This window comes from Aquarana catesbeiana, linkage group LG01, assembly GCF_042186555.1.
Source record: "Aquarana catesbeiana isolate 2022-GZ linkage group LG01, ASM4218655v1, whole genome shotgun sequence".
Lineage (NCBI taxonomy): Eukaryota > Metazoa > Chordata > Amphibia > Anura > Ranidae > Aquarana > Aquarana catesbeiana.
This window is the reverse complement of record NC_133324.1, coordinates 532073975-532095207: the sequence shown is the minus strand read 5'-3', so window position 1 is coordinate 532095207 and position 21233 is coordinate 532073975. Positions and strand designations below refer to the sequence as shown.

The following is a 21233-nucleotide window of genomic DNA, read 5'->3' as shown; positions in this document are numbered from 1 at the left end:
CCGGAAACTGTGTGTTTACACACACAGTTCTGGGTTCTCCGTGTCCCCCGAGCGATCGCTGGAGCCCGGTGGTGATCGAGACAACCGGGCACTCGCATCGGCTCGGGGCGCATGCGCACCCCCTAGTGGCCACAGGGCGAAGTTACGTTACATAATGTTGTTTCGCCCAGCCGCGCCATTCTGCCGCAGTACAACTGCGGCGGCTGGTTGGCATGTGGTTAAAGAAGAACTATGGTCAAAATGAAAAATATCAATATGTGATGTAACTCTACAATCTGCATAAACGTCTCAATAGTTGTTTTGCAAATTGCAGTAGGGGTATTGAGAGATCTACCTTTTTCCCCTGCAGATCAAAACTCTCATGTCCACTGGGGACCACGCTGTTTTATCCGTTTGTAAATGCCTCCGTTGTCCCTTTTGCGTGATGCCGCTCTGTACAGACTACAGCGTGCCGTCCTTCCATCACTGGGGGAGGTGCTCATACAGTCCATGAAAAGCTCTGGTAACTCAATCACTACAGAAGTCCGAAAGACTCCGCCCACTCCCCCTCATGATCGGCCCACGAAGCCCCGCCCACTGCCGCCTACGTCCCACCCTATGCTTGCCCACTGCTCTCTATAAACAAGCTCTTCCCGTCAGCTTAGCTTCCTCTCTAAAAAGCTGACAGAGGAAAGCAGGCAGCAAGAAGCATGCAGAAAAATCTGTGAAAAGTTACCTGCAGACAAAGTAATGATATAGCTATTACAAAATAAAAAAAAATATATAAAATGTTTGTTTATACATTACCTGTGTGCACCTGGCTCCATCCTACCCTCCACCTGGCTGCAACTCCCTTCTCTGTGCACCTGGCTCCGTCCTTCCCTCCACCTGGCTGCAACTCCCCTCTCGGTGCACCTGGCTTGGACCTGCCCTTCACCTGGTTTCAACTCCCTTCTTTGTGCACCTGGCTCCATCGGCTCCACCTGGCTGCAACTCCCCCCTTCTCTGTGGACCTGGCTCCGTCCTACCCTCCACCTATGTGCAACTCTCTTCCTCTGTGCACCTGGCTCCATCCTACTCTCCACCTGGCTGCAACTCCTCTCCTCGGTGCACCTGACTGCAACGCCCCCTGTCCTCTGTGCACCTGGCTCTGTCCTCCCCTCCAACTGGTTGGAACTCTCCCTCTCCATCCTACCCTACACCTGGCTGCAACTCCTCTTCCCCTCTGGGGCACAGGGTCACACGATGGTCAGGGCTTACAGGGGGCACACGATGGTCAGGGGCTCGTGAGTCACAAGGGACAACGGGAAGATTTGGATTCAAGGGTCACAGTGGACACCTGATTCGGGAACTTTGGGGTCACAGGATGATCAGGGGCTCTGGGGACACCCTCTTTTTTGCTCTCTTCTCTTTCTCTCTTTAAAAATACATAACATATGTAAAGCTTTAAAATTGACAGGTGAAAATCAACATTATAAACATTAGGGTCAGTGAAAGCTATTCCATCTTCCACTGACGGCATTGCTGAGCAGCACTAGCAAAGTCCCATATCTTGTGCTGACTCTGTTTTACATAGCACGCGTCCAGCTATTGTTTGTCAGATGGGCATGTTATGTAAGATACACTGAGCATTATAGAAGGCACAATGAGTCTTGGGAACTGTAGTTCTCTGGAGATGTAGATACTAGCACAGTGGAAGGAAATGACATGCCAACTCTGCAGAACTCCAACCATCACTAGCATTATTCAGCAGAGAATGACTGGTGGAGGCGATTAGAGACTCCAATTGCAACTATATGGTAGTGAAATTATAATTTCAGTTATGTTTATTACCATGTGTAAATTTCAGTAATTTTATGAGAATTTACAAAAATGTTTGTTGCTTAACTCCTTTTCCCAGTGCATCCATATATTTTGTTTATGGATATTTTTAGTAGAGAATAGATTATATTATGGAGGTAAGGAAGCTGGGCTTGTGGCGACCTTATGATCTTTGTTATTCAAGGATAGTGCCCCCTGGCTGAATAAAAAAAATAAATCCCCCCCCCCCCCCCCCCCCCACCAGCTCGAGACTTTGTATTCTGACAGCAATAGCCCCATTAAGCCTTCAAAAATGTAATATCTTGTACAGTATAGGACACATACAATTTATTCATACACCATGGGTTATAGGCTCTGTAACGTCGGTGGATTAGGCACTGACAAGCTTTTGAGGACTTCCCCCTCACACCTCCCCTTTACCATGCTCCACTCCATGAGTCCTTAGTTTTTTTTTTTGCTAGCTTTTGAAGGTGTTTGAGCTTCATTAGTTTAGTTTTCTTTATTTTATCTTCCGATTCTTCAACCCTCACTGTCTAATGCCTACACAGAAGCAGTGTATCTGGATCCGTAGAACCTTGGAAACCATACCTGGACCCCCTCTCTAGGGATGGCCTGTAATGTTGCTGCATGCACTTGATCCTTCATGAGATACTCACCTTGGTACTTTGTGCAGAGGAGATTAGAAAGGCAAGATCAACCAGGTATTTAAATATAAAAGATGAGGTAAGAAAAGATGCACAGTGTAGATAAAGAACACCATTCTAAATTTAAATACCAAGAGAAATGTTTTGGATTTAATGACACTGCATCCTTGCATCAGAGCAGGGCCTGGTTTTAAAGTGTCATTAAACCCAAAACTTTTCTCTTGGTATTTAAATTTAGAACGGTGTTCTTTAGCTATACTGTGCATCTTTTCTTACCTCATCTTTTATATTTAAATACCTGGTTGATTTTGCCTTTCTAATCTCTTCTGCACAACCAGGTATTTAAATATAAAAGATGAGGTAAGAAAAGATGCACAGTATATATAAAGAACACCATTCCAAATTTAAATACCAAGAGAAAAGTTTTGGGTTTAATGACACTTTAAAACCAGGCCCTGCTCTGATGCAAGGATGCAGTGTCATTAAATCCAAAACTTTTCTCTTGGTATTTCATTTTTAGAATGGTGTTCTTTATCTATACTGTGTAATTTTTCCTTACCCATCTTTTATATTTATATAAATACCTGGTTGATCCTGCCTTTCTAATCTCCTCCCTCTTTCACTGTTCCCAAAATAGCAGCAAATTCTGTGTCTGCTGCATTGTCCCCATACTACGCATGCTCCTTAATTCCCCAATTAATTCCTTAATAAATGCCCCACGTGACAGCTGGGGGGTGGCTTTGAAGTTAGGACTGTGGGACAGCACTAATAGGAGTCATGATTGATGGGGGATTCCCCTCCCTAGTTTACCATTCTCGGGTTTCACAGAAAGCACAAACTTTAGCAACAGTTAAGATTGCTTTCACCAGCTGTTCTGCTGGTAAAGACAATCTGAACTTTCCCTAAACCTTTGTGTGAGCCCAGTTAACCCGGGAGAGGAATCCCTTATCAGTCATGACTCCCTGGGGGAGAACACAGGGAGGCTCTCTTCTCTGCTACTGTATTGCAGTGACAGTGCTGTTTGTATCGAGGTCTCTAGCTCCACCCACCAACTGCATATTGGGGTGTGGCGTTGGGGGGGGGGGGGGGAGGAGGAGGAGGAGTCACATGACTAGAGTGTACAAGGCATTTAAAAGGTATATTGGATTTTTTTCAAAATGTAAGACATGCATCCAGATCGAATTCTATTTAAAGTAGAAGTACTGGCAAAGCTCTTTTTGCAGTTCGTTCTGCACTCCTGTGACCTGTTTTCAGCCAACAGCGGACTAAAGTCTGCTGTCAGCTGACGTCACAGAGCCGGTCAAGGCTCAGGAAAGATCGCAACCATATGGTCTGTATCCACACAGGAGCCTGGACTGGTACCTGGCTCAGCCTCTGTGAGCGCCTGAGCCACCTGCTTCCTCCCCCTCCACTTCCCAGCGCTCCAGTGAGTGCTAGAGGGGCAGACAGCGGTGACTAACAGTGGTGTTTAATCACTCAATTCTCAGCCTTAGCCATTGTCGCTATGTTAAAGAGTGAGCCTCATTCAATATGCTTGCTAACGTTGAAAAGCTCATTGCCTCTGTCAGCGAAAGCCGTGATATTGTGCAGCATGACTCTTAGTCTCACCATGCCCTTGTGGGTACTAAAGAGACCTAATAAAGACTTGCAAAACATTCACTGTTTATGAATGAATAGCATGTGTGGTCTGACTATTGAAGTTAGAAATAGTCTGTCGCATGGAGGGTTAATGCCCAGCAAGCCTACAAATACATATAAAGGGCACTTTGGGTACAAAGAAATGGCCAACCAAGTCTGTAAAGTTCATTGGTTCATATGTCCTGGAAAGATGGCTGTTATCCTCAGTTTTGGCCAGCTCTGTATAGAAAGCCAAGGAAGAAAGGGGGAAAAGCACCACCTAAGTGGCTGCAAATCGGCCACTTAGGAGGTACCCCCCCCCCCCCCCATTTAGCAGTAGATTAAATCAATATAAGATAACATGCTGATCTGAAGTAGGTACTACGCAAGTCTCTCCTCTCCTTCCCTTGGGTATCACCAGTGGGAGTCCCGACCGCTGTGGATGGTGCCTGGAAAAAGCCCGGAAGTACACGCCAAACTGCGTGGAACACGGGCAGATGTGATGTCACCAGAAGCGTAGGAGGACAAAGCAAATAGGCTATGCACTTGAAACCCCTAGCTCCTTCTACAACACATGTAAATATCAGCGCTCAGGGCTAATGGTTAGCCCTTATGACAATCAATAATAGTTACTGCCATTAGTATCAGAACAGTCTCTAAAAAGTCTGTAATAGTGGATGGATGTGCTGACAGGCGAATTCTTTATCTTTAGTGATCGCAAGCGCTGAGGGCAGCTTTCATGGAGAGCGAAGCCGGCTCTTAAGGCAACCATATAAAACAAGAAAGAGAAAGCGCCTCTGAGTGCAAGCATTTAATTTAAGATATTAAGCGCATAAATACACTTACAGTAAATTAGATAAAATAGAGTTCCAATGGAAGGGTCATCACGGATCAGTCAAGCGTCCATATGCCGAGATTCTGTGATGTGGCTCCAGAGGGATGGCCGCGGTCCTCCGCTCGGAGTGACAGACCATAAGGCTGCTAAGCTGGATGGAAGTTTCCGTATTCCGGTCGCTTGCTATGGGCGTGTGACGTCACCGGGAAGACTTTTTTTTTCCTCATCTGGAGTCTGCTAAGTCCATGGGTGATCCTCTCTCCCAGGATTGCTGTGTGAAAGTCTTTGCCTTGCAGCCTGCTCTATTTCCTCAAGCCAAACTGCAACTTAACTGGTCAAGGACAAAGAATAACCAATATAGCCTCATACACACGATAGGACTTTGTACAAACTTTCCCGTGGATTTTTGTACAAAGGGCGTTGGTCATAAGTTTGTATTGCATACACACGGCAGAACTTTTTCAGCCAACTTTCACCAAATCACGTGGTTTATCAGCTCTTTACCACCACCCTTTGGTCAACTTCTGTATTGTCTGATGTTGTGTCAGTTTTGCCACTTTTATTGGTGAGATTGACACCTTGCGAGCCAGGTTCACACTGGTTTGGGGAATTGCCTTGGATCCCCGCCAATGCCAGGCACTGTGTTTGGTATGAATCATGAGGGGGAACTCCACGCCAAATTTTAAATAAAAAACCAGCATGGGTTCCCCTCCAGGGGCATACCAGGCCCTTAGGTCTGGTATGGATTTTAAGGGGAACCCCCTACACCGAAAAAACGGCGTTGGAGTCCCCCCAAAATCCATACCAGACCCTTATCCGAGCACGCAGCCCGGCCGGTCAGGAAAGGGGGTGGAGATGAGCGAGCACCCCCCCTTCTGAGTCGTACCAGGCCGCATGCCCTCAACATGGGGGTGGGTGCTTTGGGGGAGGGGGTGCCCTGCGCCCCCCCACCCCAATGTACCTTGTCCCCATGTTGATGAGGACAAGGGCCTCTTCCCGACAACCCTGGCCGTTGGTTGTCGGGGTCTGTGGACAGGGGGCTTATCAGAATCCAGGAGCCCCCTTTAACAAGGGGTCCCCCAGATGCCGGCCCCCCACCCTATGTGAATGAGTATGGAGTACATCGTACCCCTACCCATTCACCTAGGGAAAAAAGTGTCAATAAAAAAACACACTACACAGTTTTTTAAAGTAATTTATTAGGCAGCTTCGGGGGGTCTTCCTCCGACTTCGGGGGTCTCTCCGGCCTCTTCTCTCAATGTCCGGTTCTTCTCCGCTCTCTTCTCCCAGTGTCTGGTTCTTCTGCCGGGCTCCTCCGCTATCTTCTGCTCTTTTCCGATCTCTTGCTAGCGGTGGCCCGGTCTTCTTCGTCGTCTTCTTCCTTCTTCTCTTCTTCCGGTGTTGACTTATATAGGCATGGGGTGTGGTCACAGGATGACATCACCCGGTGACCACGCCCCATGCCTAATATAAGTCATTGCGAGGCGCTCACACAGCATTACAGCGGGAGAGAGCGTCATGTCAACATCGGAAGAAGAGAAGAGGGAAGAAGACAACTAAGAAGACCAGGCCACTGCTAGCAAGAGAGGCGGAGGAGCCCGGCAGAAGAACCGGACACCGGGAGAAGAGGCCAGAGAGAGCGGATTAGAACTGGACACCGGGGAGAAGAGGCCAGAGAGAGCGGAGTAGAACTGGACACCGGGGAGAAGAGGCCGGGAAGACCCCCAGAGCTGCCTAATAAATTACTTTAAAAAACTGTGTAGTGTGTTTTTTTTATTGACGCTTTTTTCCCTAGGTGACTGGGTAGGGGAACGATGTACCCTATACTCATTTACATAGGGTGGGGGGCTGGGATCTGGGGGCTCCAGGATTCCGATAAGCCCCTCGCCCGCAGACCCCGACGACCAACGGCCAGGGTTGTCGGGAAGAGGCCCATGTCCTCATCAACATGGGGACAAGGTGCTTTGGGGTGGGGGGAGCCGCAGGGCGCCCACCTCCCCCAAAGCACCCAACCCCCATGTTGAGGGAATGCGGCCTGGTATGGTTCAGGAGGGGGGGTGGCTCGCTCGTCCCCACTCCCTTTCCTGACCGGCCGGGCTGCGTGCTCGGATAAGGGTCTGGTATGGATTTTGAGGTGACCCCCATGCCGTTTTTCGGCGTGGAGGGTTCCCCTTAACATCCATACCAGATATAAGGGCCTGGTATGCTCCCAGAGGGGAAATCCCTCTCGCGCTCGCTGCGTTAGGAAAATATGTTTTTCCTATTGCAGCCAGCGCGAGATGTACAGTACCCTGTTGCCGAGAACCAGCGCAATAGGATCGTGCTGGAAACAATCTCACGGCTGCGTACTGTAGTTTGTACAAAAGTCCGATGGTTTTGTGTACACACGATCGGACTTTGCTCCATCGGACTTTTGTTGCCAGAAAGTTTGTGCGTTCGACAGCCAACAAAAGTCCAATGAAAACAGAAAAAGTTTGTCTGATGGAGCGTATACGCGGTCAGATGTTGTTCCAAAACAGCTAATTTGCATGTTGTCAAAAAGTCAGATCGTGTGTACGGGCCTTAAGACCCTGTTTGTCAGGATCACGGTGTTACAGAACAACTGCCTTCTGCTCTTCTGTTTTGTATGGGTGTCAAGGAACACATGAGACAGATATCCAGAATGAAAAAAATATCAAAAGGAAAAGAGTGGGGAGACTAGCGATACTTTTGTGATACCCAGAAAACTGTTTGACAAAAGTGCTAGTAAAAGTCGGATATTTATTGAGACAAATGTTAAAATGACTCCCAGACAAACCTCATGGGAGAAAAGTGGAAACTTAAAGCATAGTAGCATAAAGATAATACATATTGTAAAACAATGGAAAATGGCACATGGTCGTGAGCTGTCAAACAAATGATTTATGATTGTGATAGCATGCATCCAGAGCTCTGGCATTTCGACTTAAGTCTTCCTCAGGGGGATGGTGGTATTTAGCATATCAGAGAAAACTTACATGGATGAGTATATACAAATACAGTACATAATCAATGTAGCCAGTCACACACTGATAGTCATCTCACTCACATGATCATGTGTAATATAAACATCTCACATTATGTTGGTGGTCCACTTAGAAGATGGGAATGCCATGCACCAAGACGCTGTGTGTTCCAAACACAAGGGACATAAAAGGATCAATTCAATTGACGAAGCATATGCCTGATAAGTAGATATATAAATTTTTTATCAGAACAAGAGCAAAATGAAAGATTTTTTTTTTTTTGTAAGTAGAAATGTCAATAATGAAAATTGTATGCCATAAATTCATGGGTGCCTGGAAGCAACCCAAATCAAAAATACCTGAGAGCTGTCACCGATATGGCTTGGTTTATTGAGATGTAACTGAAGACCTCCAAGTGGAAAGGTTATCTCTCTGCAATAACTGAGGGACACATCTAAGGTCACCCCCCGAAATTTACCTGACACATGGGACCTCAAAAATGTAAAGGTAAAAATATTTTGTATGGGTGTGTCCAAAATGGCGGAGTAACCGGATGTCTTCCCCAGAACTCTACTGAAGTATTCTCCTGCATTCACCCGTACCTGAGTGCTGTACTATCCTGCCCTGCTGTGAAGACTGATGACTTCTAAATCCTCGGGTCGTGGAAAAGGAGCTAGGAGAATCAGTTTTCCACTGGGAGTATCCACCTCAGAGGATCCCGAACTCCGGCCTAGGCCCAGTAGGCTGCCGTGTGCCAATATGGCGTCCCAGACGGTCCCTCCGGAGGAGCCCGCTACTTACCGGGGATTCTGGAGGTCATGGTAGCAATTTGCCTCTTGTCAGACTGCCATACCTATGTGCCAGACAGCTCTCACTAATAAAATTGAAACGGTATAGATGAACGTGGGACTTATCCGCCAGGTTATGGACAAGGTCTGCTCCTGCCTAACTGCTACACAGGTGCGGGTAGGCCATGTAGAAGACACGGTGGCAGAAAATGGGGCTCTCCGCACGTTACAATAAAAGATGTAAAAATTGGAATATAGAGCCAAAGATGCTGAAAATCTTTGCCGGCGGAACAACATTCGTTTCATCGGTCTAACACAGGAGGCTGAGGGTTAAAACCCCACGTTTTTTGTAGAACGCCTGCGCTCGATCCTGCCTGCGGCCCAATTGTCACCCTATTTCACTGTGGAGAGGGCTCATTGTATGCCGCTGCAGCCAGGGGCCTCAGGGAGCCCGCCCACGCACCTTTATCCCTCCTTAATTTTAGAGGTCGGGATGAGCTACTATGGGCAGCAAGGTCAGCGGGTGAGCTGAACTACAAGATGCAGTAGATGCAGAATGTTGATGCAGAAGCTCCGCTGATCATTTGTTAATAGATTAACCACTTGCCGACCGCCGCATGTACTTGTACGTCTCTTTTTTGGGGGCGGATATCAGTATGGCAGCAGCTAGCTGCCATTACCCCGGTATCCCCGTGTTCGGTCGGCTACAGGATAAAAGTGGTCTCTGCAGATTCGCGCGAGACGACTTTTATCGGTGGCGGGAGAGGGCCCCCCCTCCCGCCACAATCCGGAGCCGTTGGCAGCGGTGGAGGCAATCGCGTCTGTCCCCTGGGCTGACATGGAGACGAGTGAGGGGAAGATGCCCCCCACCCGTCTCCATTGCATTTAAGTCAAAGTATGAGATCTGAGGACTTTTTGACCCCAGATCTCATATTTAAGAGGACCTGTCATGCTTTTTTCTAAGGCAGGGGTCCTCAAACTTTTTAGACAGGGGGCCAGTTCACGGTCCCTCAGACTGTTGGGGGGCTGCACTATAGTTTAAAAAAATATGAACTAATTCCTATGCACACCTTATGTGCAAAAAAAAAAAAACAAAACAGGAAAAAACAGTACAATATTTAAAATAAAGAACAATTGTAATCAATATGAACTTATCAGTATTTCAGACTCCCCTCATTACAGAACCACTCCCAATCACAGGCCCCCCTCCCCATCACAGACTCACCCCATAACAAAGCCCCCCCATGACAGATCCCCCCCCCATCACAAACTCCTCTCCATCACAAAGCCCCACATAACAGATTCCCCCCATAACAGATTCCCCCCATAACAGATTCCCCCATATCACATACTTCCCCCATCACAGATACCCCCATAACAGACGCCCCATCACAGACTTTCCCCATAACAGACTCCGCCATCGCAGATCCCCCCCCCCCATATCACAGATCCCCCCCCATATCACAGTTCCCCCCCCCATATCAGACTCCCCCCCCCCCCCCCCATATCACAGACTCCCCCCCCATCAAAGATCCCCCCCATCACAGACCCCCCCCCCATCACAGATCCCCCCCCTATCACAGATCCCCCATAACAGACCCCCCCATCACAGATCCCCCATAACAGACCCCCCCATCACAGATCCCCCCATATCACAGTCCTCCCCCATATCAGACTCCCCTCATCGATATTACACTGCCGCCCCTTCTATAATATCACAGCACTCCCACTCCCCTCTGTTACCTGTATCACACAAGACACGAAGCATGGCAGGTCCGGACAAAGGGCGGGACTTTGCAAGTGAAAGGCAGGTGATTGATTCCTGGGACCGCCCCGATGCCTAGTAACCAATCACCTGCTTCTTAACACAAAAGGTCCTTTGTCCAGACCTGTCATGTTTCCCATCCTGTGTGATAAAAGTAGCAGAGGGCAGGGGGAGTGCTGCGATGTTAAAGGGGCAGTCCGCGGGCCGGATAAAAAACACTGGAGGGCCGGATTCGGCCCGCGGGCCATAGTTTGAGGACCCCTGTTCTAAGGGATGTTTACATTCCTTGTAATAGGAATAAAAGTGGCCCAATTTAAAAAAAAAAAACAGTGTAAAAATAAATAAAACCAAGTAAAGTAAATAAGAAAAAAAAATTTTTTTTTAAAACGACCTGTCCTGACGAGCTCGCGTGCAGAAGCGAACGCATACGTGAGTAGCGCCCGCATATGAAAACTGTGGTCAAACTACACATGTGAGTTATCGCTGCGATCGGTAGAGCGAGAGCAATAATTCTAGCCCTAGACCTCCTCTGTAACGCAAAACATGCAACCTGTAGAATTTTTTAAACGTCGCCTATGGAGATTTTTGATGCTAAATTGGTTGTCATTTTTTTTTTCATATTCAAAAAAGTGATTTTTTTTTTTCCCCCAAAAAAGTGCGCTTGTAAGACTGCTGCACAAATATGGTGTGAAAAAAGTATTGTAATGACCACCATTTTATTCTCTAGGGTGTTAGAAAAAAACAATATATAATGTTTGGGGGTTCTAAGTAATTTTCTAGCAAAAAAAACTGTTTTAAACATGTAAACACCTAAATCTCAAAAAGAGGCTGGTCTTTAAGTGGTTAACCGCTTCAATACCGGGCATTTTCACCCCCTTCCTTCCCAGACCAATTTTTAGTTTTCAGCGCTGTCGCACTTTAAACAACAATTGCGCGGTCGTACGACGTTGTACCCAAACAAAATTGACGTCCTTTTTTCCCCCACAAATAGAGCTTTTCTTTTGGTGGTATTTGATCACCTCTGCGGTTTTTATTTTTTGCGCTGTAAACAAAAGAGCGACAATTTTGAAAAAAACACAATATTTTTTACTTTTTATAATAAATATCCCAATTTAAAAAAAAAACTAATTTTTTCCTCAGTTTCGGCCGATACGTATTCTTCTACATATTTTTGGTAAAAAAAAATTGCAATAAGCGTATATTGATTGGTTTGCGCAAAAGTTATAGCGTCTATAAAATACGGGATAGATTTATGGCATTTAAAAAAAAAAATTATTTATTTATTTTTTTTTTACTAGTAATAGCGGCGATCGCAATTTTTTTTTTCGTGACTGCGACATTATGGCGGACACATCGGACGCTTTTGACACATTTTTGGGACCATTCACATTTATACAGCGATCAATGCTATAAAATTGCATTGATTACTGTGTAAATGTGACAGGCAGTGAAGGGGTTAACCACTAGGGGGCGGGGAGGGGTTAAATGTGTTTCCTAGGGAATGCTTCTAACTGTAGGGGGAGGGGACGCACGAGGGGAGGAGACCGATCGGTGTTCCTCCGTTCTTGGAACACAGATCGCTCTCCTCTGAATTGACAGGACGTGGATCCACGGTCGGGCCCAGTTAACGGGCAATCGCGGGTGCCCAGCGGACATCGCGGCCGCCGGACACACGCACCGGGTCCCGAGCAACGCGGCGCGCGCGCGCGCCCCCTAGGTGGCCGGGAACCCGAGGCCGTCATATGACGTCCACCCAGGATGGGAGATCCCATCTGTGGACGTCATATTACTATAGGCGGGTAGGGAAGTGGTTAAAGCTGCACTACGCACCAAAGGGATCAAATGGTGTCCTCTTCCCGGCCAAGCTGAGAGTTATGGATTGAGACAGTCTGATTCTTTAATTCTCCGAAAGGATGCAGCGGACTGGCTGGAGTCCCTGCCTCTGCAGAGCTGAAGACCTTTGACACAGCAACAGTCTAGATAATACTTTGCAATGCGCTCACCATTCATCATTATGCTATCTTTGGGTTTGGAGCTATGAGACCCTTCTGTTCTCCAGGGTCTCTACACCTATCCCGTTTTTTGCCTTTTTATGTTTGAAGGGCTTACCCCCTAGTTTTAAGATCCTTACTGGACTGCCGTGGGAATCAAGGCACCATTGCTACGTGGACCTCCAAAGTTTCCTGCCCCTCTGGCCTAGTCCAGGTGATTACTCTGACTCGGGCAATATTCTTCGATCCAGTATCTCCTGACAGGTACTTTAACCATCTGTTATCATTCCCAGAAGGAAGGCAAGATTAAGACTACCATGGTTTGACTATCACTCCACGTTATACTACACCTCTCCCGAGTTAGTTGCCTTTGTGCATGTTATAGGGGATCTAAGTGGTCTCACACACTGTCGGGGGGAAGGGGCTGACCGTAGTTGGACATTTGGACTCTTTATGTTCTGTTACCTTTTTTTTTTTCTGTGCTTTTTCTGTGGTTTTACTTTGTACTATTATATTGTTCCTTTATGGCATGGACTGCTTCTTTTTGAAATGCCATTGTGTTGCAGCAGAGGGGCACCGACAGTGATGGAATGGGTCTGCATGGGCGAGTTCCTCTGTCTGAGCCCCCTATGGAGAGCTGGTGTGCAGGCTGATCTACCTTCCCTATATTACAATTATCTGATACTAGCCTTATGTCGAAAGTGTCCTGTAATTTCATGGAATATGCAGGGTCTCAACTCCTGCCATGAAAAGATCTTTAATGTTTAATTATCTTAAATACAATCCCCAGATTGTTGTTTTACAGGAGACGCATCTCATAGGATCCAGCATTCTAGGTCCTAAGCGGGCATGGGTTGGTTCACATTATGGCTACTCCAGGGGGTCACCTTACTGGTACACAGATCACTCCCATTTCAGCTTCTTGATATCAGGACAGACCCAGAGGGTTGTTTATATAGTAATTCGTGCCTTTTTTAATAGCAGATGTTTCCCTGTTAGTGGGTCTTTACTTATTGCCTCCATCCAATGTCTCTTTACTTGGTACTATTATGCAAACCGTGCTCGCATATGTGGTGGATGACATACTTTTCCTGGGGGATTTTAATATGACCCCTTCTCCTGATCTGGATAGGCTCTCTTCCACCTTCTGGTGGTCTCCCGGTTTGGCCCAGTGGGTGAATACGTTCGCTCTGGTGGTGTTTGGCGACACTTTTACCTCGCCCTTCGTGAGTTTGTGTCACTCGGCATCCTTCCGGAGGTTCTCACACATTGACTAAGTCTTTGCTACCTGCACCATGCTATGCAGCGTGTCCGAGGCCACTAATCCTTCCCAGGGGTGTCTCCGATCACGCTCCGGTAAGGATTCTACTGGAGTTAGGACAGCCAGGGGAGCAAATGTGGAGGCTGCCTAGATACTGGATAGAGGACCCTACTGTTCAAGAAAATGTTCAGGAGGGAGTGTCAGTACTGGTTAAGTAACACTGAATCTACTAACCCCAGGAATGCTTGGGATGCCTTTTTCTTATCGTACATCACGGGACACAGAGCCATAGTAGTTACTATGTGGGTTATAGGCCACCCTCAGGTGATGGACACTGGCACCCCCTAAGAAAAAAAGTGCACTCCTTATATAACCCCTCCCACTACTGGGAGTATCTGTTTTTTCGCCAGTGTCTAAGGTGTTGGTCACAAGTAAAGATGTGCTGTGCTGAGCTCCTCTGGAGCAATCCTTGCTGGGGCTAGCCATGCAGCCAGATCCATTCAAAGTGTCTTTTAGGCCGAATTGAATGGTACCCGGGCCTCGTGTCCGAAGAAATGAGGGTTTGCCTGTAATGCTTCTCTTTTTTAGAGAGCTGGACCCCGGGATCCAGTACTTTTGGTAGTAAGGCCATAAAGTTTTACTGGCGGTGGTGCTATTACAGGTCCAGGATTGTGGGTTTCCTCGATCCCCAGCTTCTGAAGTTTTAACGGAACCCACCGTGAAGGGTGAAGATTGGGTCTGTTGGTTTTACCACAGAAAACCCTGCGGCGGGAAAGGTAAGGAGTTTTTCTAAGAAACGTTTGAAATTTCTTATGAATGTCTCCTTTAAGTTAGTAAATGTTGTCATGCTTATGTGTCACCGCTGGGGGCTGTATAGAGCACGTACCTTCTCACGCTCCCTCAGAGCTCACAATGTGTCCGGAGCAGCAGCCTCCATTTCCTCCAGCCAGCAGCAGACCTCCGGTAAGTCTGGGGGAGGGGGTTCCTCCCCACCAGACGCCCCCCAGCTGTGCTATTTGCTACCCCTCTTAAAGAGGAAGAAGCACAAAAAAAAAAAAGCTAGCCGCACTGCTCGGCGGCTTCCAGGCTCTCCTCGCCATTTTCTCAAAGGCCCGCGCGAGAAAACTTTTTTGAAAGAGAGGAGGGGAGCTGTAGGTGACGTGGGGGGGCGGGGCTTAGGGCGGTGTTCTTACATGCCCAGCGCAGGAAAGTGTTTTTGAAAGCACTAGTGTTATTGCAGCAAGCTGCGGAGGGACACCAGAGTGTAGAGAGGTTGGTGACGCAAGCATTCTTTTTGAACATATTTACTATTGCATCAGGCTGAGCGTTAATGGCAGTGGCTAACTATTGTTCAAGCAGTGGATGCGATTTCTTCTGGCAGTACCTCTGCTTTGTGCATTGGGATATATTCAGAAGGGGGGAGTTGAAACACCCCCCCCAAAAAAAGGATCTAACAGGGTCTCCCTCAAGCTCTGGAAAGCCTACTCTTCAAATGGCATCCTCCTCTGAGAGGGGGTGGCTGATCAGAGTGAGCATCAGGGCCATGAAATGTTTGCAACTGTTTTCAATACTGCAGCCCCTGTTCATTTTACTCTTTTTCCTCAGCCATGGTAGGTTTTTAAAAGGAAGTTAAGTGACTTTAATCGCATCCCAGAGTGGTTAATTGCATCCCAGTGTGGTCAAGATGCGACAGGTTCTCTTCCATTTTCCTAAGACCCTCAGACTGAGGAACTAGGGGCAGGAGAAGACTATTCCCTCAGGGGACCGTAGAGGCTGATGACTCCTCTTCTGAGGTGTCAATTGCGGGAGGGTCAGCTTTCGCAATCTGTGAGATTGATGGTACAATTTCTTGCTGAATGATCCGCTCCACATTTATGTACCCTTAACTGAGTGTTTGGGTTCGCTAAAGCCTCCTCAAGCTATGCATGCTTTTTCCTGTCCATTCTTTGTTGGGAAAAAATTTTTGTACGTGGAGGATCACCCAGATTATTTTCCATTCCAAAAAGTTTTCACACTTTATCCTATGGTAGAGAAAATTCACTAAGCGGGGTATACCAGCAATTAACGCTACTATATCCTTTGTGGGTAAGTTTGTCTAGTCCGGCAGACATTACTCAAATACTTAGGGATCCAATGGATAAAAGGTTGGAATTCTTATTAAAAAAAAAACAAACTTTTTTTTTTTCTCTGGCAGGTTCAGTGTTTCAGCCTGCGCTGACAGTAATTGGTTAATCGTTGAGAAACCAGGTGTTTAAGGTTATCCTGTCCAGGAGGCAGCTTTATGTTTGCAGTAGTTGCTATGACAGATTGCGCCTTCGCTAAGCGTCATGCAAGAAGCTCCTGGCTAATCTTCCCTTTTGCAGTAAGACAGCTCTCTGGGGATATTTTGGATATATCCAAAGAATTTCTAGCAAAAGAAAGATACCCCTTTTGCCTTCTAAATAAAGGACTAATTGTGTTTTTTTTTTTTTTTTTTTTTATTTCAAAATTCCTTCTTCTGTGCCAGGGGCATCAGCCTCTAGGCAGTCACGACAGCGTCCGCTGTGTGGTTCAAAGGGTAATCCTCAGAGTTAACCCCAGGAACAAAAGAGGGAGAAAGCCTACAAGATACTGTAGTCTCCTTATGAGGAGGTGCCCCCGCTTGCTCAATAGGGAGAATTCTTCTACAGTTCTCAGGGATCTGACAGAAGGAATGTCAAGACAAATGGGGGACTTCCACAATAGCTCCAAGTACAAGCTGGAGTTCCAAGAGTTTCCGTCTCCTCGTTTTCTTAGACCAAATGTTCCTAAGGATCAAGAGAAAAAGAAATATTTCTCTCTAGCATTGGACCATGTTTTGGCAAAAATTGTTCATGGTGGCCCCATGTAAGAGCAGAGATTAGGATTTGGTTAAATCCAAATGGACATTCTAGATCTCAAAAATCTAAAATTCAGTTGCTGAATATAATCTCTCTCCTTTTTGCATGAAGATCCATATCTCCATATGCCTATTTTCTCGCTCACTAGTAATATTTTCTTTCAGAGTGGAAAATCTTCTTTTTCAGTGTGTAGCTCTGCTTTCCGATCTAGCTGCTACACCTTGAGTACAAGGTTCTGGCTCCTTTTCTAGCCAGATTAACGGCCCAAGGTATAACGATTATGGTTTACCTAGTTGATCTGTTCTTGTTAGACCAGTCAGTAGCCCGCTTAGACCAAAAGTATGGTCACCACATTCGACTACCTGGAATATCTAGGTCGGATTCTCAACCTAGGAGGAATCTTCTTTAAAACATGAGGAAAATACTTGGGTCTGATCACAGGTACACCCAGAAAAGGGTATTCGTACCCCAGGCTAAGATCAGCACCATAAAGGTCTGATCTAGGTAGTCGAAGCAAGCTTTTTTTTTCTCCTATTCAACTTTGCGTGAGGTTGTCGGGAGGCTAAGCAGGGTCGGGCCTGGTTAGTACCCGGATGAAAGGCCACCTGGAAATACCAGGTGCTGTAGGCTGAGTGCGCCGAAGCCTGTTTATGGTTAACGTCCAAAAATCTGCGAAGGGGAAAATCCTTCTTTCAGTTACCTGGGAAATAGTATCAACATATGCCAACCTTTTTTTTGTTTAGGTTGGGGGATAGTCCTGAAAGAGGCAGCTGTCCAGGAGAAGTGGCTTAGATCAGAAATGGCCTTGCCCATTAACATTTAAAAAATTCATGCAGAACACTTGGTTCTGAGGCCTGAACGTTCAGTTTAAGGTATTGTCCTGCTAGGAGTCAATCCGTTTATGCCACAACAATGGCCTATATTAATCACCAGGGGGGCACAAGAAGTTGTGCGGCCCAGAGAAAGGTGAATCATAGCCTATCTTAGGCAAAGTACATTGTTTCTGCCCATCTGCAGTTTTCATTCTGGGAATAGAATGTTTGGCAGGTGGACTACTTGAGTCCCCAGCAGTTTTTCCTGGGAGAATGGTTCCTTCACCCCAATATCTTCCTGCCAAAAGGATGGGGAATCCCAGGCATAGATCTGTTTGGGTCCAGGATCAACAAATAAGATTGACAACTTTGTGTCAAGAACAAAGGATCCGCTAGCATGTGGAACGGATGCCATGCTATTCCTGTGGAATTGGTTCTCACTGATTTGTGAATTCCCTCCTATCCTGCCTGCATCCACAACTTCTTCACAGGATCAAGCAGGAAGGGAAGTCGCTGATTCTTGTAACCCCAGCGGGGTCCAGAAAATCTTGGTATGCAGAGATCGTAGAGATGGCAGTAGGGAATCTATGGACCCTACCTTCGCGGCCAGACCTTCTCTCGCAAGGTCCGAAGTTCCATCCTACTTTACAAACGATAAATTTAAAGGTTTGGCTATTGAGGCCCACACTCTGAAGAAGCGTGGGCTGTCAGGTTCGGTAGTTTTCTACCTTGGTTTATGCAGAGCCAGCCTCCATGGTTGTATATTATGGAGTCTGGAAAACATACAGTGGGGACGGAAAGTATTCAGATCCCCTTAAATTTTTCACTCTGTTATATTGCAGCCATTTGCTAAAATCATTTAAGTTCATTTTTTTTCCTCATTAATGTACACACAGCACCCCATATTGACAGAAAAACGCAGACTTTTTGACATTTTTGCAGATTTATTAAAAAAGAAACTGAAATATCACATGGTCCTAAGTATTCAGAACCTTTGCTGTGACACTCATATATTTAACTCTGTCTGGGTGCTGTCCATTTCTTCTGATCATCTTTGAGATGGTTCTACACCTTCATTTGAGTTCAGCTGTGTTTGATTATACTGATTGGACTTGATTAGGAAAGCCACACACCTGTAGACCTTACAGCTCTCAGAGCAAATGAGAATCATGAGGTCAAAGGAACTGCCTGAAGAGCTCAGAGACAGAATTGTGGCAAGGCACAGATCTGGCCAAGGTTACAAAAAAAATTTCTGCTGCACTTAAGGTCCCTAAGAGCACAGTGGCCTCCATAATCCTTAAATGGAAGACGTTTGGGACGACTAGAACCTTTCCTAGAGCTGGCCGTCCGGCTAAACTGAGTATCGGGGGAGAAGAGCCTTGGTGAGAGAGGTAAAGAAGAACCCAAAGATCACTGTGGCTGAGCTCCAGAGATGCAGTCGGGAGATGGGAGAAAGTTGTAGAAAGTCAACCATCACTGCAACCCTCCACCAGTCGGGGCTTTATAGCAGAGTGGCCCGACGGAAGCCTCTCCTCAGTGCAAGACACATGAAAGCCTGCATGGAGTTTGCTAAAAAACACCCAAAGGACTCCAAGATGGTGAGAAATGAGATTCTCTGGTCTGATGAGACCAAGATAGAACTTTTTGGTGAAGCATGGTGGTGGCAGCATCATGCTGTGGGGGTGTTTTTCAGCTGCAGTGACAGGACAACTGGTTGCAATCGAGGGAAAGATGAATGCGGCCAAGTACAGGGATATCCTGGATGAAAACCTTCTCCAGAGTGCTTAGGACCTCAGACTGGGCCGAAGGTTTACCTTCCAACAAGACAATGACCCTAAGCACACTGCTAAAATAATGGAGTGGCTTCACAACAACTCCGTGACTGTACTTGAATGGCCCAGCCAGAGCCCTGACTTAAACCCAATTGAGCATCTCTGGAGAGACCTAAAAATGGCTGTCCAACGTTTACCATCCAACCTGACAGAACTGGGGAGCATCTGCACGGAGAAATGGCAGAGGATCCCCAAATCCAGGTGTGAAAAACTTGTTGCATCTTTCCCAAAAGACTCATGGCTGTATTAGATCAAAAAGGTGCTTCTACTAAATACTAAGTAAAGGGTCTGAATACTTAGGACCATGTGATATTTTAGTTTTTCTTTTTAATAAATCTGCAAAAATGTCAACAATTCTGTGTTTTTCTGTCAATATGGGGTGCACATTAATGAGGGAAAAAATGAACTTAAATGATTTTAGCAAATGGCTGCAATATAACAGAGTGAAAAATTTAAGGGGGTCTGAATACTTTCCGTCCCCACTGTATGAGCTGCACCCCAGGAAATAAATCTAGGTAGAGTCCTTGATTTTTTTTTTCTGCACATGGGGTGAGAAATAAAGCTGGCCTTGAGTGCTAAGGACAGGTCTCGGTCTTATCGGTATTATTTCAACGACCACTTGCTTCACCTTCTTTGGTCCATAACGTTATTCAGGGGGTAACTCGGCTTAATTTACAGTTAAGTTACTCCTGAACTCATGGGACTTGAATTTAGTTTTGTCGGCATTACAAAACAGTCTTTTTTAGGCTGATACGACATATTCCCTTGGTCCTTTTTGACAGGGAAACCTTTTTTCTGGTAACCGTATCTGCTGCAAGAAGGGTATCAGTATTGGCTGCTCTTTCTTGTAAAGGGCCATATTTTTGTTCACAGGGATGAGGTAGTATTGCGTCCTCATCCTAACTTTTTACCAAAGATAGTATCAGGTTTTTATCTAAACCAGGATATTGTTCTACCGTCCTTTTTCCAGAACCCTGTTCTTTGGAAGAAAAATCGCTACTTTTTTTTTTTTTTTTTTTATGTGGTGAGAGCAGTCAATGTCTACTTTAAAGGCGATTGCTCAGATTTGAAAAATGGATGTTTTTATTTGTGTTGCCTGGAAGTCCTAAAGGAAGACAGGCGGCATCCAAATCTACTATTCCAAATAGATTTGACAAGTAATCGTTCAAGCGCCTCCATGGCTCAAATCTGTAAGTCCGCAACTTGGTCTTCAGTCTATACATTTACCAGATTCTATCAAATAGATGTAGAAGGTCATGAGGATATCGCCTTTGGGCGTATTAGTCTTCTAGTCTCTTATTGCCCAACTTTTTGTTGTCTCCCTCCCTTCAGTTGGCATTGTTATGGGACATCCCACATAGTAACTACTATGGCTCTGTGTCCCGTGATGTACGATAAGAAAATAGGATTTTTAAAAAAGCTTACCTGTAAAATCCTTTTCTTTGAAGTACATCACGGGACACAGAGGTCCCTCTCGTTTGGTATACACGTGTATTGCTTTGCTACAAAGCTGAGATAATCTCAGTAGTGGGAGAGGTTATATAGGGAGTGCACTTTTTATCTTGGGGCCCACATAGTAACTACTATGGCATTGTGTCCCGTGATGTACTTCAAAGAAAAGGATTTTACAGGTAAGTTGTTTTAAAAATCCTATTTTTTAAGACTTGGTCTTGAGGTGCATATATTTCCAGTATTGCAGCTGCTCCTAAAGCTTCTGCGCAGTCTGTAGATAGGCTGGAGAAGGAGGTTGGTCAGAAGGAGGCTTCTTATGTTGCTGATCCTAACCCTAGCACATATGGGACTTGGCAATATGCCCTGAAATTGTTCTCTGCTCTGAGTGGACGCGACCCAAAAGTCTGTTAAATACTACTCAGAGAATATTTGAACATGAAAATAAGAATGGTGGACTACTCGCGTGGCTTGCTAATGGTCAATTTGCTGTGACACATATTAATGGGGTTAAAGATCTCAAGGGAGAAATACTACAGTCGCCCACTGACATAAATGACAGATTTCTTTATCGACAAATGTACTCTTCTTGTGTGA

The 21233-nt window shown here is 46.1% G+C and overlaps 1 protein-coding gene across 1 annotated transcript in view; it reads left to right on the top strand.

Moving 5' to 3' along the window:
* The window catches only part of POLR2B (RNA polymerase II subunit B), a 575272-nt gene that overhangs the window by 93950 nt on the left and 460089 nt on the right, over positions 1-21233 (top strand). The gene's annotated exons all lie outside the window — the stretch shown is intronic.